The following is a 16,130-nucleotide window of genomic DNA, read 5'->3' as shown; positions in this document are numbered from 1 at the left end:
TCATGTAACAAAAATGCTAATTTGAGTGGCCAACCTTTCTTTAAGCACAGATTGTAAATGTTGCTGTATTTCAGTCATGTAACAAAAATGTCAATTTGAGTGGCCAACCTTTCTTTAATCACCGATTATAAATGTTGCTGTATTTCAGTCATGTAACAAAAATGCTAATTTGAGTGGCCAATATTTCTTTAATCACTGATTGTAAATTTTGCTGTATTTCAGTCATGTAACAAAAATGTCAATTTGAGTGGCCAACATTTCTTTAATCACTGATTGTAAATTTTGGTGTATTTCAGTCATGTAACAAAAATGCTAATTTGAGTGGCCAACCTTTGATAACTGATCTGATTGGATTTTGCTTTATATCAAACATGTAAACAAAAATACTAATTTGAGTGGCCATGCTAAAAACGACCTGGAAGAACTCGTCTCCTTTTCATTCATGACATGTAATCAAAAGTGTAATTTTGTGTGGTCAATGTTTACAATTTAGCTAAATAGTGCAAAGAAAGTTATGATACACTATTGTACAAGATTGTATTCTATTGTTTTCTAAACTTGGTTGCCTTTTAATATATCTTCCACACATCAGGGTATTTTTTTCACTTTTCTCAGATACGTAGAGAGAATTGTCCACAAAAACATCTAGTTACACATCAAACTGTATAATAAGATTTTAAATTTGGCATTCACGATCATGCTGGCATTTTCAAACTGTTCTGGCAAAACCAGTATTACCAAGCCTGAAAGTGTGTGAGGGGCTAGCAGGATTGGCAAGCTGTAAGAACACACAGGACCCAAGACACTAGTGTGATTCTAAATCAATGTATTTGGTAAACACATGATGACAGAACCTCATGCAAGTGTGGGTATAGTGTATTTACACTTTGCTTGTAGTATTTTCTGTACATGTATTTTCATGAGCTAAGCTAGTGAATGTGTAGTGAAAAACAGCATAGAATGATTAAATACCTACACTGGCACTCATGCAGCATGGGGCTCTGTTATTATTCCACATGTTTACTTGAAACAGCAAATTTAATAGTACTGTGTTCACAACAATTCTGTGTTCATGTGACTTCATGTAAATGAACAATTTGCATGTTCATTCTCATTTGCATACATGTTAGTTATGCAGTAATGTTTATGTTATTACACTGCAGTGCAAATGCAAATAGTAATGTGTATGCATCGATGTAAGAGGCAAGTTGAGGATAAAAGCCCTTTGCAATCCCTGACTTAGACTCAGTGTCCACAGTGCTGAAGCTGTGAGTGTGCTAGCTCTCATCCACTACAAGAGATTGCACAGTCGACAGCTTCAGTGCTGTGGACAGCTAGACTAATCGATAAATGGATTGCTAATGGCTATTATATCCTGAGCTCGCCCAAGATATCACAAGTACAGAATATGTGATAATGAAAGTACCTTTGGCTTGGAAAATATTGCAAAGTAATGAGCTTGATACTGAGATACATGTACAGTTCAATGTATGCTAACAATAATATGTTTGTTATTGTGATGACAATACTTATTCCAGTGTTCTTCGAATGTGCTCAGGATTCAGGATTTAAATAAATTGAATGATTTTACTTTTGTAGATTTGATTACTTTAACCCTGTGGCCATCTCTGGTAGGGGTGTGTGGTCAGTGCTGGAAACCCCAGGCCCCATTTTAGACCCACTTTGACCAAAAATCAATTTTTGACCATTACAGGTTTTAAAACGATGAAAGTTTAGACCTAAATACATTTTCCTTAGGAGGCAACATTTTGGGACAAGTAATGGCAGTTATTATTTGGTTAAAAGTACAATGGACCACATTTAAGACCAATCAAAATCGAAAATAACGGAACGTGGACCCCATTTTAGACTCTTCAGCTCGAAAAACTAGACCCCATTTTAGACCAAAGGGCTAGAAAATGCACCCCAAAGTATGGCACATATACGTACACTCAAATAAGGGGAGTAGCCACCCCCACCCCCACCCCACCCCCAGGGGGTGCCCATGGCCTAAGTAAATAATATTTTAGAAGGTTTTGATGCAGAAATAACAAAGAAAGTGACATTTTTCAACTGTTACATAATAACTATTTTTTTCACTGTCAAAAGCAAAATAGGATGGTTCCCGAAGAGCAAATCACGAAAAACTCGCTAACTGTCAGCGTATGTTTGAACAAAAGAGATCCTTCAAACCAGAGGGTATTATTGCTTAGATTACCGTTTTCTTAGGAAAATATGGTACGAATCCTACTGCTACAAATGTATCAATCTCTATACCTAGTAGAAATATTTTTTTATGCTCCTTATAGGTAGGAATATATAGTCAAAAAGTTGTTATATTTAGTCTGTAAACCTGGAAAACAACTATGAAAAAGTACACGCCCCTATGCTTCAAACCTACTCAAGATGATAACAGAGCTTCCCACAGCAACACTTAACTTATCAAAAATCCCTCCTAAATTTTGTTTCTGCAATAAAAACTTTGAGAATACAATTTACTTGGGCCATGGACACCTGTTGCTGTTGATAATACAAAAGAAACTGACATTTTTTCATCTCTTACATAATAAGTCGATCGTTTTTACCCGACAAACAGTCCCAACTAGCTGCCGATCTGAAATTTTGACTCAGTACCTAGGATCAGGCGCCCTCACTGTCACACATCATCACTAATCCTGAGGAGGCTTTAAAAATTTCCAAAAAAATTATTCATGAGGCGATGAAACACAAAATTTCGGGTATCAAATAACACCACAGGCAAGAGAGAAGCATAACATTAACGTGTATGGTGTCGAAATGTTAATAGGGGCATTACAGGCTCGGTAATCAGCTTTAGTAGTTTGCAAAGGTTTCCATTGTTCAAACAAGGGCCGAACGTTACCGAGAATTCCGTGATTTGCTCCTTTTTGCTCTTCGGGAACCATCGGCCTTTGCTTTGTCACAGCATGCAACGCCGATGATTCCCGAAGAGCAAATCACGGAATTCTCGGTAACCTTCGGCCCTTGTTTGCACAAAAGACAACCTTGCAAACTACCAGAGACGATTACCGAGCTTGTAGTCCCCCTAATAACACCTAGGCCTAATAGCAATTCTTGTTATGTTTCTATCTTGTCTGTGATGCTATCTGATACCCGTAATTTTGAGTTTCGTAGCCTCATGAATAAACTTTTTGAGGATTTTATAAAACGGGTCTAGAGTGAGTGGTGTGTGAGGGCGCCGCATCAAGGCGTACCATCATCCTGAGTCAATATTTCAGATCGGTAGCTCATTCAAGCTGTTTTAAATTGTGTGTCCTAACACATCACTCACTCTAGACACTTTCATTGAATAGTTTCCCATCCCAGATATATATTTTATCTTAACTTATCAAAAATCCCTCCTAAATTTTGTTTCTGCAATAAAAACTTTGAGAATACGATTTACTTGGGCCATGGACACCTGTTGCTGTTGACAATACAAAAGAAACTGACATTTTTTCATCTCTTACATAATAAGTCGATCGTTTTTACCCGACAAACAGTCCCAACTATTTGACTCAGTACCTAGGATCAGGCGCCCTCACTGTCACACATCATCACTAATCCTGAGGAGGCTTTAAAAATTTCCAAAAAAATTATTCATGAGGCGATGAAACACAAAATTTCGGGTATCAAATAACACCACAGGCAAGAGAGAAGCATAACATTAACGTGTATGGTGTCGAAATGTTAATAGGGGCATTACAGGCTCGGTAATCAGCTTTAGTAGTTTGCAAAGGTTTCCATTGTTCAAACAAGGGCCGAACGTTACCGAGAATTCCGTGATTTGCTCCTTTTTGCTCTTCGGGAACCATCGGCCTTTGCTTTGTCACAGCATGCAACGCCGATGATTCCCGAAGAGCAAATCACGGAATTCTCGGTAACCTTCGGCCCTTGTTTGCACAAAAGACAACCTTGCAAACTACCAGAGACGATTACCGAGCTTGTAGTCCCCCTAATAACACCTAGGCCTAATAGCAATTCTTGTTATGTTTCTATCTTGTCTGTGATGCTATCTGATACCCGTAATTTTGAGTTTCGTAGCCTCATGAATAAACTTTTTGAGGATTTTATAAAACGGGTCTAGAGTGAGTGGTGTGTGAGGGCGCCGCATCAAGGCGTACCATCATCCTGAGTCAATATTTCAGATCGGTAGCTCATTCAAGCTGTTTTAAATTGTGTGTCCTAACACATCACTCACTCTAGACACTTTCATTGAATAGTTTCCCATCCCAGATATATATTTTATCTTAACTTATCAAAAATCCCTCCTAAATTTTGTTTCTGCAATAAAAACTTTGAGAATACGATTTACTTGGGCCATGGACACCTGTTGCTGTTGACAATACAAAAGAAACTGACATTTTTTCATCTCTTACATAATAAGTCGATCGTTTTTACCCGACAAACAGTCCCAACTATTTGACTCAGTACCTAGGATCAGGCGCCCTCACTGTCACACATCATCACTAATCCTGAGGAGGCTTTAAAAATTTCCAAAAAAATTATTCATGAGGCGATGAAACACAAAATTTCGGGTATCAAATAACACCACAGGCAAGAGAGAAGCATAACATTAACGTGTATGGTGTCGAAATGTTAATAGGGGCATTACAGGCTCGGTAATCAGCTTTAGTAGTTTGCAAAGGTTTCCATTGTTCAAACAAGGGCCGAACGTTACCGAGAATTCCGTGATTTGCTCCTTTTTGCTCTTCGGGAACCATCGGCCTTTGCTTTGTCACAGCATGCAACGCCGATGATTCCCGAAGAGCAAATCACGGAATTCTCGGTAACCTTCGGCCCTTGTTTGCACAAAAGACAACCTTGCAAACTACCAGAGACGATTACCGAGCTTGTAGTCCCCCTAATAACACCTAGGCCTAATAGCAATTCTTGTTATGTTTCTATCTTGTCTGTGATGTTATCTGATACCCGTAATTTTGAGTTTCGTATCCTCATGAATAAACTTTTTGAGGATTTTATAAAACGGGTCTAGAGTGAGTGGTGTGTGAGGGCGCCGCATCAAGGCGTACCATCATCCTGAGTCAATATTTCAGATCGGTAGCTCATTCAAGCTGTTTTAAATTGTGTGTCCTAACACATCACTCACTCTAGACACTTTCATTGAATAGTTTCCCATCCCAGATATATATTTTATCTTAACTTATCAAAAATCCCTCCTAAATTTTGTTTCTGCAATAAAAACTTTGAGAATACGATTTACTTGGGCCATGGACACCTGTTGCTGTTGACAATACAAAAGAAACTGACATTTTTTCATCTCTTACATAATAAGTCGATCGTTTTTACCCGACAAACAGTCCCAACTATTTGACTCAGTACCTAGGATCAGGCGCCCTCACTGTCACACATCATCACTAATCCTGAGGAGGCTTTAAAAATTTCCAAAAAAATTATTCATGAGGCGATGAAACACAAAATTTCGGGTATCAAATAACACCACAGGCAAGAGAGAAGCATAACATTAACGTGTATGGTGTCGAAATGTTAATAGGGGCATTACAGGCTCGGTAATCAGCTTTAGTAGTTTGCAAAGGTTTCCATTGTTCAAACAAGGGCCGAACGTTACCGAGAATTCCGTGATTTGCTCCTTTTTGCTCTTCGGGAACCATCGGCCTTTGCTTTGTCACAGCATGCAACGCCGATGATTCCCGAAGAGCAAATCACGGAATTCTCGGTAACCTTCGGCCCTTGTTTGCACAAAAGACAACCTTGCAAACTACCAGAGACGATTACCGAGCTTGTAGTCCCCCTAATAACACCTAGGCCTAATAGCAATTCTTGTTATGTTTCTATCTTGTCTGTGATGTTATCTGATACCCGTAATTTTGAGTTTCGTAGCCTCATGAATAAACTTTTTGAGGATTTTATAAAACGGGTCTAGAGTGAGTGGTGTGTGAGGGCGCCGCCTTAAGGCGTACCATCATCCTGAGTCAATATTTCAGATCGGTAGCTCATTCAAGCTGTTTTAAATTGTGTGTCCTAACACATCACTCACTCTAGACACTTTCATTGAATAGTTTCCCATCCCAGATATATATTTTATCTTAACTTATCAAAAATCCCTCCTAAATTTTGTTTCTGCAATAAAAACTTTGAGAATACGATTTACTTGGGCCATGGACACCTGTTGCTGTTGACAATACAAAAGAAACTGACATTTTTTCATCTCTTACATAATAAGTCGATCGTTTTTACCCGACAAACAGTCCCAACTATTTGACTCAGTACCTAGGATCAGGCGCCCTCACTGTCACACATCATCACTAATCCTGAGGAGGCTTTAAAAATTTCCAAAAAAATTATTCATGAGGCGATGAAACACAAAATTTCGGGTATCAAATAACACCACAGGCAAGAGAGAAGCATAACATTAACGTGTATGGTGTCGAAATGTTAATAGGGGCATTACAGGCTCGGTAATCAGCTTTAGTAGTTTGCAAAGGTTTCCATTGTTCAAACAAGGGCCGAACGTTACCGAGAATTCCGTGATTTGCTCCTTTTTGCTCTTCGGGAACCATCGGCCTTTGCTTTGTCACAGCATGCAACGCCGATGATTCCCGAAGAGCAAATCACGGAATTCTCGGTAACCTTCGGCCCTTGTTTGCACAAAAGACAACCTTGCAAACTACCAGAGACGATTACCGAGCTTGTAGTCCCCCTAATAACACCTAGGCCTAATAGCAATTCTTGTTATGTTTCTATCTTGTCTGTGATGCTATCTGATACCCGTAATTTTGAGTTTCGTAGCCTCATGAATAAACTTTTTGAGGATTTTATAAAACGGGTCTAGAGTGAGTGGTGTGTGAGGGCGCCGCATCAAGGCGTACCATCATCCTGAGTCAATATTTCAGATCGGTAGCTCATTCAAGCTGTTTTAAATTGTGTGTCCTAACACATCACTCACTCTAGACACTTTCATTGAATAGTTTCCCATCCCAGATATATATTTTATCTTAACTTATCAAAAATCCCTCCTAAATTTTGTTTCTGCAATAAAAACTTTGAGAATACGATTTACTTGGGCCATGGACACCTGTTGCTGTTGACAATACAAAAGAAACTGACATTTTTTCATCTCTTACATAATAAGTCGATCGTTTTTACCCGACAAACAGTCCCAACTATTTGACTCAGTACCTAGGATCAGGCGCCCTCACTGTCACACATCATCACTAATCCTGAGGAGGCTTTAAAAATTTCCAAAAAAATTATTCATGAGGCGATGAAACACAAAATTTCGGGTATCAAATAACACCACAGGCAAGAGAGAAGCATAACATTAACGTGTATGGTGTCGAAATGTTAATAGGGGCATTACAGGCTCGGTAATCAGCTTTAGTAGTTTGCAAAGGTTTCCATTGTTCAAACAAGGGCCGAACGTTACCGAGAATTCCGTGATTTGCTCCTTTTTGCTCTTCGGGAACCATCGGCCTTTGCTTTGTCACAGCATGCAACGCCGATGATTCCCGAAGAGCAAATCACGGAATTCTCGGTAACCTTCGGCCCTTGTTTGCACAAAAGACAACCTTGCAAACTACCAGAGACGATTACCGAGCTTGTAGTCCCCCTAATAACACCTAGGCCTAATAGCAATTCTTGTTATGTTTCTATCTTGTCTGTGATGCTATCTGATACCCGTAATTTTGAGTTTCGTAGCCTCATGAATAAACTTTTTGAGGATTTTATAAAACGGGTCTAGAGTGAGTGGTGTGTGAGGGCGCCGCATCAAGGCGTACCATCATCCTGAGTCAATATTTCAGATCGGTAGCTCATTCAAGCTGTTTTAAATTGTGTGTCCTAACACATCACTCACTCTAGACACTTTCATTGAATAGTTTCCCATCCCAGATATATATTTTATCTTAACTTATCAAAAATCCCTCCTAAATTTTGTTTCTGCAATAAAAACTTTGAGAATACGATTTACTTGGGCCATGGACACCTGTTGCTGTTGACAATACAAAAGAAACTGACATTTTTTCATCTCTTACATAATAAGTCGATCGTTTTTACCCGACAAACAGTCCCAACTATTTGACTCAGTACCTAGGATCAGGCGCCCTCACTGTCACACATCATCACTAATCCTGAGGAGGCTTTAAAAATTTCCAAAAAAATTATTCATGAGGCGATGAAACACAAAATTTCGGGTATCAAATAACACCACAGGCAAGAGAGAAGCATAACATTAACGTGTATGGTGTCGAAATGTTAATAGGGGCATTACAGGCTCGGTAATCAGCTTTAGTAGTTTGCAAAGGTTTCCATTGTTCAAACAAGGGCCGAACGTTACCGAGAATTCCGTGATTTGCTCCTTTTTGCTCTTCGGGAACCATCGGCCTTTGCTTTGTCACAGCATGCAACGCCGATGATTCCCGAAGAGCAAATCACGGAATTCTCGGTAACCTTCGGCCCTTGTTTGCACAAAAGACAACCTTGCAAACTACCAGAGACGATTACCGAGCTTGTAGTCCCCCTAATAACACCTAGGCCTAATAGCAATTCTTGTTATGTTTCTATCTTGTCTGTGATGTTATCTGATACCCGTAATTTTGAGTTTCGTATCCTCATGAATAAACTTTTTGAGGATTTTATAAAACGGGTCTAGAGTGAGTGGTGTGTGAGGGCGCCGCATCAAGGCGTACCATCATCCTGAGTCAATATTTCAGATCGGTAGCTCATTCAAGCTGTTTTAAATTGTGTGTCCTAACACATCACTCACTCTAGACACTTTCATTGAATAGTTTCCCATCCCAGATATATATTTTATCTTAACTTATCAAAAATCCCTCCTAAATTTTGTTTCTGCAATAAAAACTTTGAGAATACGATTTACTTGGGCCATGGACACCTGTTGCTGTTGACAATACAAAAGAAACTGACATTTTTTCATCTCTTACATAATAAGTCGATCGTTTTTACCCGACAAACAGTCCCAACTATTTGACTCAGTACCTAGGATCAGGCGCCCTCACTGTCACACATCATCACTAATCCTGAGGAGGCTTTAAAAATTTCCAAAAAAATTATTCATGAGGCGATGAAACACAAAATTTCGGGTATCAAATAACACCACAGGCAAGAGAGAAGCATAACATTAACGTGTATGGTGTCGAAATGTTAATAGGGGCATTACAGGCTCGGTAATCAGCTTTAGTAGTTTGCAAAGGTTTCCATTGTTCAAACAAGGGCCGAACGTTACCGAGAATTCCGTGATTTGCTCCTTTTTGCTCTTCGGGAACCATCGGCCTTTGCTTTGTCACAGCATGCAACGCCGATGATTCCCGAAGAGCAAATCACGGAATTCTCGGTAACCTTCGGCCCTTGTTTGCACAAAAGACAACCTTGCAAACTACCAGAGACGATTACCGAGCTTGTAGTCCCCCTAATAACACCTAGGCCTAATAGCAATTCTTGTTATGTTTCTATCTTGTCTGTGATGTTATCTGATACCCGTAATTTTGAGTTTCGTAGCCTCATGAATAAACTTTTTGAGGATTTTATAAAACGGGTCTAGAGTGAGTGGTGTGTGAGGGCGCCGCATCAAGGCGTACCATCATCCTGAGTCAATATTTCAGATCGGTAGCTCATTCAAGCTGTTTTAAATTGTGTGTCCTAACACATCACTCACTCTAGACACTTTCATTGAATAGTTTCCCATCCCAGATATATATTTTATCTTAACTTATCAAAAATCCCTCCTAAATTTTGTTTCTGCAATAAAAACTTTGAGAATACGATTTACTTGGGCCATGGACACCTGTTGCTGTTGACAATACAAAAGAAACTGACATTTTTTCATCTCTTACATAATAAGTCGATCGTTTTTACCCGACAAACAGTCCCAACTATTTGACTCAGTACCTAGGATCAGGCGCCCTCACTGTCACACATCATCACTAATCCTGAGGAGGCTTTAAAAATTTCCAAAAAAATTATTCATGAGGCGATGAAACACAAAATTTCGGGTATCAAATAACACCACAGGCAAGAGAGAAGCATAACATTAACGTGTATGGTGTCGAAATGTTAATAGGGGCATTACAGGCTCGGTAATCAGCTTTAGTAGTTTGCAAAGGTTTCCATTGTTCAAACAAGGGCCGAACGTTACCGAGAATTCCGTGATTTGCTCCTTTTTGCTCTTCGGGAACCATCGGCCTTTGCTTTGTCACAGCATGCAACGCCGATGATTCCCGAAGAGCAAATCACGGAATTCTCGGTAACCTTCGGCCCTTGTTTGCACAAAAGACAACCTTGCAAACTACCAGAGACGATTACCGAGCTTGTAGTCCCCCTAATAACACCTAGGCCTAATAGCAATTCTTGTTATGTTTCTATCTTGTCTGTGATGCTATCTGATACCCGTAATTTTGAGTTTCGTAGCCTCATGAATAAACTTTTTGAGGATTTTATAAAACGGGTCTAGAGTGAGTGGTGTGTGAGGGCGCCGCATCAAGGCGTACCATCATCCTGAGTCAATATTTCAGATCGGTAGCTCATTCAAGCTGTTTTAAATTGTGTGTCCTAACACATCACTCACTCTAGACACTTTCATTGAATAGTTTCCCATCCCAGATATATATTTTATCTTAACTTATCAAAAATCCCTCCTAAATTTTGTTTCTGCAATAAAAACTTTGAGAATACGATTTACTTGGGCCATGGACACCTGTTGCTGTTGACAATACAAAAGAAACTGACATTTTTTCATCTCTTACATAATAAGTCGATCGTTTTTACCCGACAAACAGTCCCAACTATTTGACTCAGTACCTAGGATCAGGCGCCCTCACTGTCACACATCATCACTAATCCTGAGGAGGCTTTAAAAATTTCCAAAAAAATTATTCATGAGGCGATGAAACACAAAATTTCGGGTATCAAATAACACCACAGGCAAGAGAGAAGCATAACATTAACGTGTATGGTGTCGAAATGTTAATAGGGGCATTACAGGCTCGGTAATCAGCTTTAGTAGTTTGCAAAGGTTTCCATTGTTCAAACAAGGGCCGAACGTTACCGAGAATTCCGTGATTTGCTCCTTTTTGCTCTTCGGGAACCATCGGCCTTTGCTTTGTCACAGCATGCAACGCCGATGATTCCCGAAGAGCAAATCACGGAATTCTCGGTAACCTTCGGCCCTTGTTTGCACAAAAGACAACCTTGCAAACTACCAGAGACGATTACCGAGCTTGTAGTCCCCCTAATAACACCTAGGCCTAATAGCAATTCTTGTTATGTTTCTATCTTGTCTGTGATGTTATCTGATACCCGTAATTTTGAGTTTCGTATCCTCATGAATAAACTTTTTGAGGATTTTATAAAACGGGTCTAGAGTGAGTGGTGTGTGAGGGCGCCGCATCAAGGCGTACCATCATCCTGAGTCAATATTTCAGATCGGTAGCTCATTCAAGCTGTTTTAAATTGTGTGTCCTAACACATCACTCACTCTAGACACTTTCATTGAATAGTTTCCCATCCCAGATATATATTTTATCTTAACTTATCAAAAATCCCTCCTAAATTTTGTTTCTGCAATAAAAACTTTGAGAATACGATTTACTTGGGCCATGGACACCTGTTGCTGTTGACAATACAAAAGAAACTGACATTTTTTCATCTCTTACATAATAAGTCGATCGTTTTTACCCGACAAACAGTCCCAACTATTTGACTCAGTACCTAGGATCAGGCGCCCTCACTGTCACACATCATCACTAATCCTGAGGAGGCTTTAAAAATTTCCAAAAAAATTATTCATGAGGCGATGAAACACAAAATTTCGGGTATCAAATAACACCACAGGCAAGAGAGAAGCATAACATTAACGTGTATGGTGTCGAAATGTTAATAGGGGCATTACAGGCTCGGTAATCAGCTTTAGTAGTTTGCAAAGGTTTCCATTGTTCAAACAAGGGCCGAACGTTACCGAGAATTCCGTGATTTGCTCCTTTTTGCTCTTCGGGAACCATCGGCCTTTGCTTTGTCACAGCATGCAACGCCGATGATTCCCGAAGAGCAAATCACGGAATTCTCGGTAACCTTCGGCCCTTGTTTGCACAAAAGACAACCTTGCAAACTACCAGAGACGATTACCGAGCTTGTAGTCCCCCTAATAACACCTAGGCCTAATAGCAATTCTTGTTATGTTTCTATCTTGTCTGTGATGCTATCTGATACCCGTAATTTTGAGTTTCGTAGCCTCATGAATAAACTTTTTGAGGATTTTATAAAACGGGTCTAGAGTGAGTGGTGTGTGAGGGCGCCGCCTTAAGGCGTACCATCATCCTGAGTCAATATTTCAGATCGGTAGCTCATTCAAGCTGTTTTAAATTGTGTGTCCTAACACATCACTCACTCTAGACACTTTCATTGAATAGTTTCCCATCCCAGATATATATTTTATCTTAACTTATCAAAAATCCCTCCTAAATTTTGTTTCTGCAATAAAAACTTTGAGAATACGATTTACTTGGGCCATGGACACCTGTTGCTGTTGACAATACAAAAGAAACTGACATTTTTTCATCTCTTACATAATAAGTCGATCGTTTTTACCCGACAAACAGTCCCAACTATTTGACTCAGTACCTAGGATCAGGCGCCCTCACTGTCACACATCATCACTAATCCTGAGGAGGCTTTAAAAATTTCCAAAAAAATTATTCATGAGGCGATGAAACACAAAATTTCGGGTATCAAATAACACCACAGGCAAGAGAGAAGCATAACATTAACGTGTATGGTGTCGAAATGTTAATAGGGGCATTACAGGCTCGGTAATCAGCTTTAGTAGTTTGCAAAGGTTTCCATTGTTCAAACAAGGGCCGAACGTTACCGAGAATTCCGTGATTTGCTCCTTTTTGCTCTTCGGGAACCATCGGCCTTTGCTTTGTCACAGCATGCAACGCCGATGATTCCCGAAGAGCAAATCACGGAATTCTCGGTAACCTTCGGCCCTTGTTTGCACAAAAGACAACCTTGCAAACTACCAGAGACGATTACCGAGCTTGTAGTCCCCCTAATAACACCTAGGCCTAATAGCAATTCTTGTTATGTTTCTATCTTGTCTGTGATGCTATCTGATACCCGTAATTTTGAGTTTCGTAGCCTCATGAATAAACTTTTTGAGGATTTTATAAAACGGGTCTAGAGTGAGTGGTGTGTGAGGGCGCCGCCTTAAGGCGTACCATCATCCTGAGTCAATATTTCAGATCGGTAGCTCATTCAAGCTGTTTTAAATTGTGTGTCCTAACACATCACTCACTCTAGACACTTTCATTGAATAGTTTCCCATCCCAGATATATATTTTATCTTAACTTATCAAAAATCCCTCCTAAATTTTGTTTCTGCAATAAAAACTTTGAGAATACGATTTACTTGGGCCATGGACACCTGTTGCTGTTGACAATACAAAAGAAACTGACATTTTTTCATCTCTTACATAATAAGTCGATCGTTTTTACCCGACAAACAGTCCCAACTATTTGACTCAGTACCTAGGATCAGGCGCCCTCACTGTCACACATCATCACTAATCCTGAGGAGGCTTTAAAAATTTCCAAAAAAATTATTCATGAGGCGATGAAACACAAAATTTCGGGTATCAAATAACACCACAGGCAAGAGAGAAGCATAACATTAACGTGTATGGTGTCGAAATGTTAATAGGGGCATTACAGGCTCGGTAATCAGCTTTAGTAGTTTGCAAAGGTTTCCATTGTTCAAACAAGGGCCGAACGTTACCGAGAATTCCGTGATTTGCTCCTTTTTGCTCTTCGGGAACCATCGGCCTTTGCTTTGTCACAGCATGCAACGCCGATGATTCCCGAAGAGCAAATCACGGAATTCTCGGTAACCTTCGGCCCTTGTTTGCACAAAAGACAACCTTGCAAACTACCAGAGACGATTACCGAGCTTGTAGTCCCCCTAATAACACCTAGGCCTAATAGCAATTCTTGTTATGTTTCTATCTTGTCTGTGATGTTATCTGATACCCGTAATTTTGAGTTTCGTAGCCTCATGAATAAACTTTTTGAGGATTTTATAAAACGGGTCTAGAGTGAGTGGTGTGTGAGGGCGCCGCATCAAGGCGTACCATCATCCTGAGTCAATATTTCAGATCGGTAGCTCATTCAAGCTGTTTTAAATTGTGTGTCCTAACACATCACTCACTCTAGACACTTTCATTGAATAGTTTCCCATCCCAGATATATATTTTATCTTAACTTATCAAAAATCCCTCCTAAATTTTGTTTCTGCAATAAAAACTTTGAGAATACGATTTACTTGGGCCATGGACACCTGTTGCTGTTGACAATACAAAAGAAACTGACATTTTTTCATCTCTTACATAATAAGTCGATCGTTTTTACCCGACAAACAGTCCCAACTATTTGACTCAGTACCTAGGATCAGGCGCCCTCACTGTCACACATCATCACTAATCCTGAGGAGGCTTTAAAAATTTCCAAAAAAATTATTCATGAGGCGATGAAACACAAAATTTCGGGTATCAAATAACACCACAGGCAAGAGAGAAGCATAACATTAACGTGTATGGTGTCGAAATGTTAATAGGGGCATTACAGGCTCGGTAATCAGCTTTAGTAGTTTGCAAAGGTTTCCATTGTTCAAACAAGGGCCGAACGTTACCGAGAATTCCGTGATTTGCTCCTTTTTGCTCTTCGGGAACCATCGGCCTTTGCTTTGTCACAGCATGCAACGCCGATGATTCCCGAAGAGCAAATCACGGAATTCTCGGTAACCTTCGGCCCTTGTTTGCACAAAAGACAACCTTGCAAACTACCAGAGACGATTACCGAGCTTGTAGTCCCCCTAATAACACCTAGGCCTAATAGCAATTCTTGTTATGTTTCTATCTTGTCTGTGATGTTATCTGATACCCGTAATTTTGAGTTTCGTAGCCTCATGAATAAACTTTTTGAGGATTTTATAAAACGGGTCTAGAGTGAGTGGTGTGTGAGGGCGCCGCATCAAGGCGTACCATCATCCTGAGTCAATATTTCAGATCGGTAGCTCATTCAAGCTGTTTTAAATTGTGTGTCCTAACACATCACTCACTCTAGACACTTTCATTGAATAGTTTCCCATCCCAGATATATATTTTATCTTAACTTATCAAAAATCCCTCCTAAATTTTGTTTCTGCAATAAAAACTTTGAGAATACGATTTACTTGGGCCATGGACACCTGTTGCTGTTGACAATACAAAAGAAACTGACATTTTTTCATCTCTTACATAATAAGTCGATCGTTTTTACCCGACAAACAGTCCCAACTATTTGACTCAGTACCTAGGATCAGGCGCCCTCACTGTCACACATCATCACTAATCCTGAGGAGGCTTTAAAAATTTCCAAAAAAATTATTCATGAGGCGATGAAACACAAAATTTCGGGTATCAAATAACACCACAGGCAAGAGAGAAGCATAACATTAACGTGTATGGTGTCGAAATGTTAATAGGGGCATTACAGGCTCGGTAATCAGCTTTAGTAGTTTGCAAAGGTTTCCATTGTTCAAACAAGGGCCGAACGTTACCGAGAATTCCGTGATTTGCTCCTTTTTGCTCTTCGGGAACCATCGGCCTTTGCTTTGTCACAGCATGCAACGCCGATGATTCCCGAAGAGCAAATCACGGAATTCTCGGTAACCTTCGGCCCTTGTTTGCACAAAAGACAACCTTGCAAACTACCAGAGACGATTACCGAGCTTGTAGTCCCCCTAATAACACCTAGGCCTAATAGCAATTCTTGTTATGTTTCTATCTTGTCTGTGATGCTATCTGATACCCGTAATTTTGAGTTTCGTAGCCTCATGAATAAACTTTTTGAGGATTTTATAAAACGGGTCTAGAGTGAGTGGTGTGTGAGGGCGCCGCATCAAGGCGTACCATCATCCTGAGTCAATATTTCAGATCGGTAGCTCATTCAAGCTGTTTTAAATTGTGTGTCCTAACACATCACTCACTCTAGACACTTTCATTGAATAGTTTCCCATCCCAGATATATATTTTATCTTAACTTATCAAAAATCCCTCCTAAATTTTGTTTCTGCAATAAAA

Source organism: Glandiceps talaboti, chromosome 22, assembly GCF_964340395.1.
Source record: "Glandiceps talaboti chromosome 22, keGlaTala1.1, whole genome shotgun sequence".
NCBI classification, from domain to species: domain Eukaryota; kingdom Metazoa; phylum Hemichordata; class Enteropneusta; family Spengelidae; genus Glandiceps; species Glandiceps talaboti.
The sequence above is the reverse complement of the archived record's forward strand: the minus strand, read 5'-3'. Positions refer to the sequence as shown.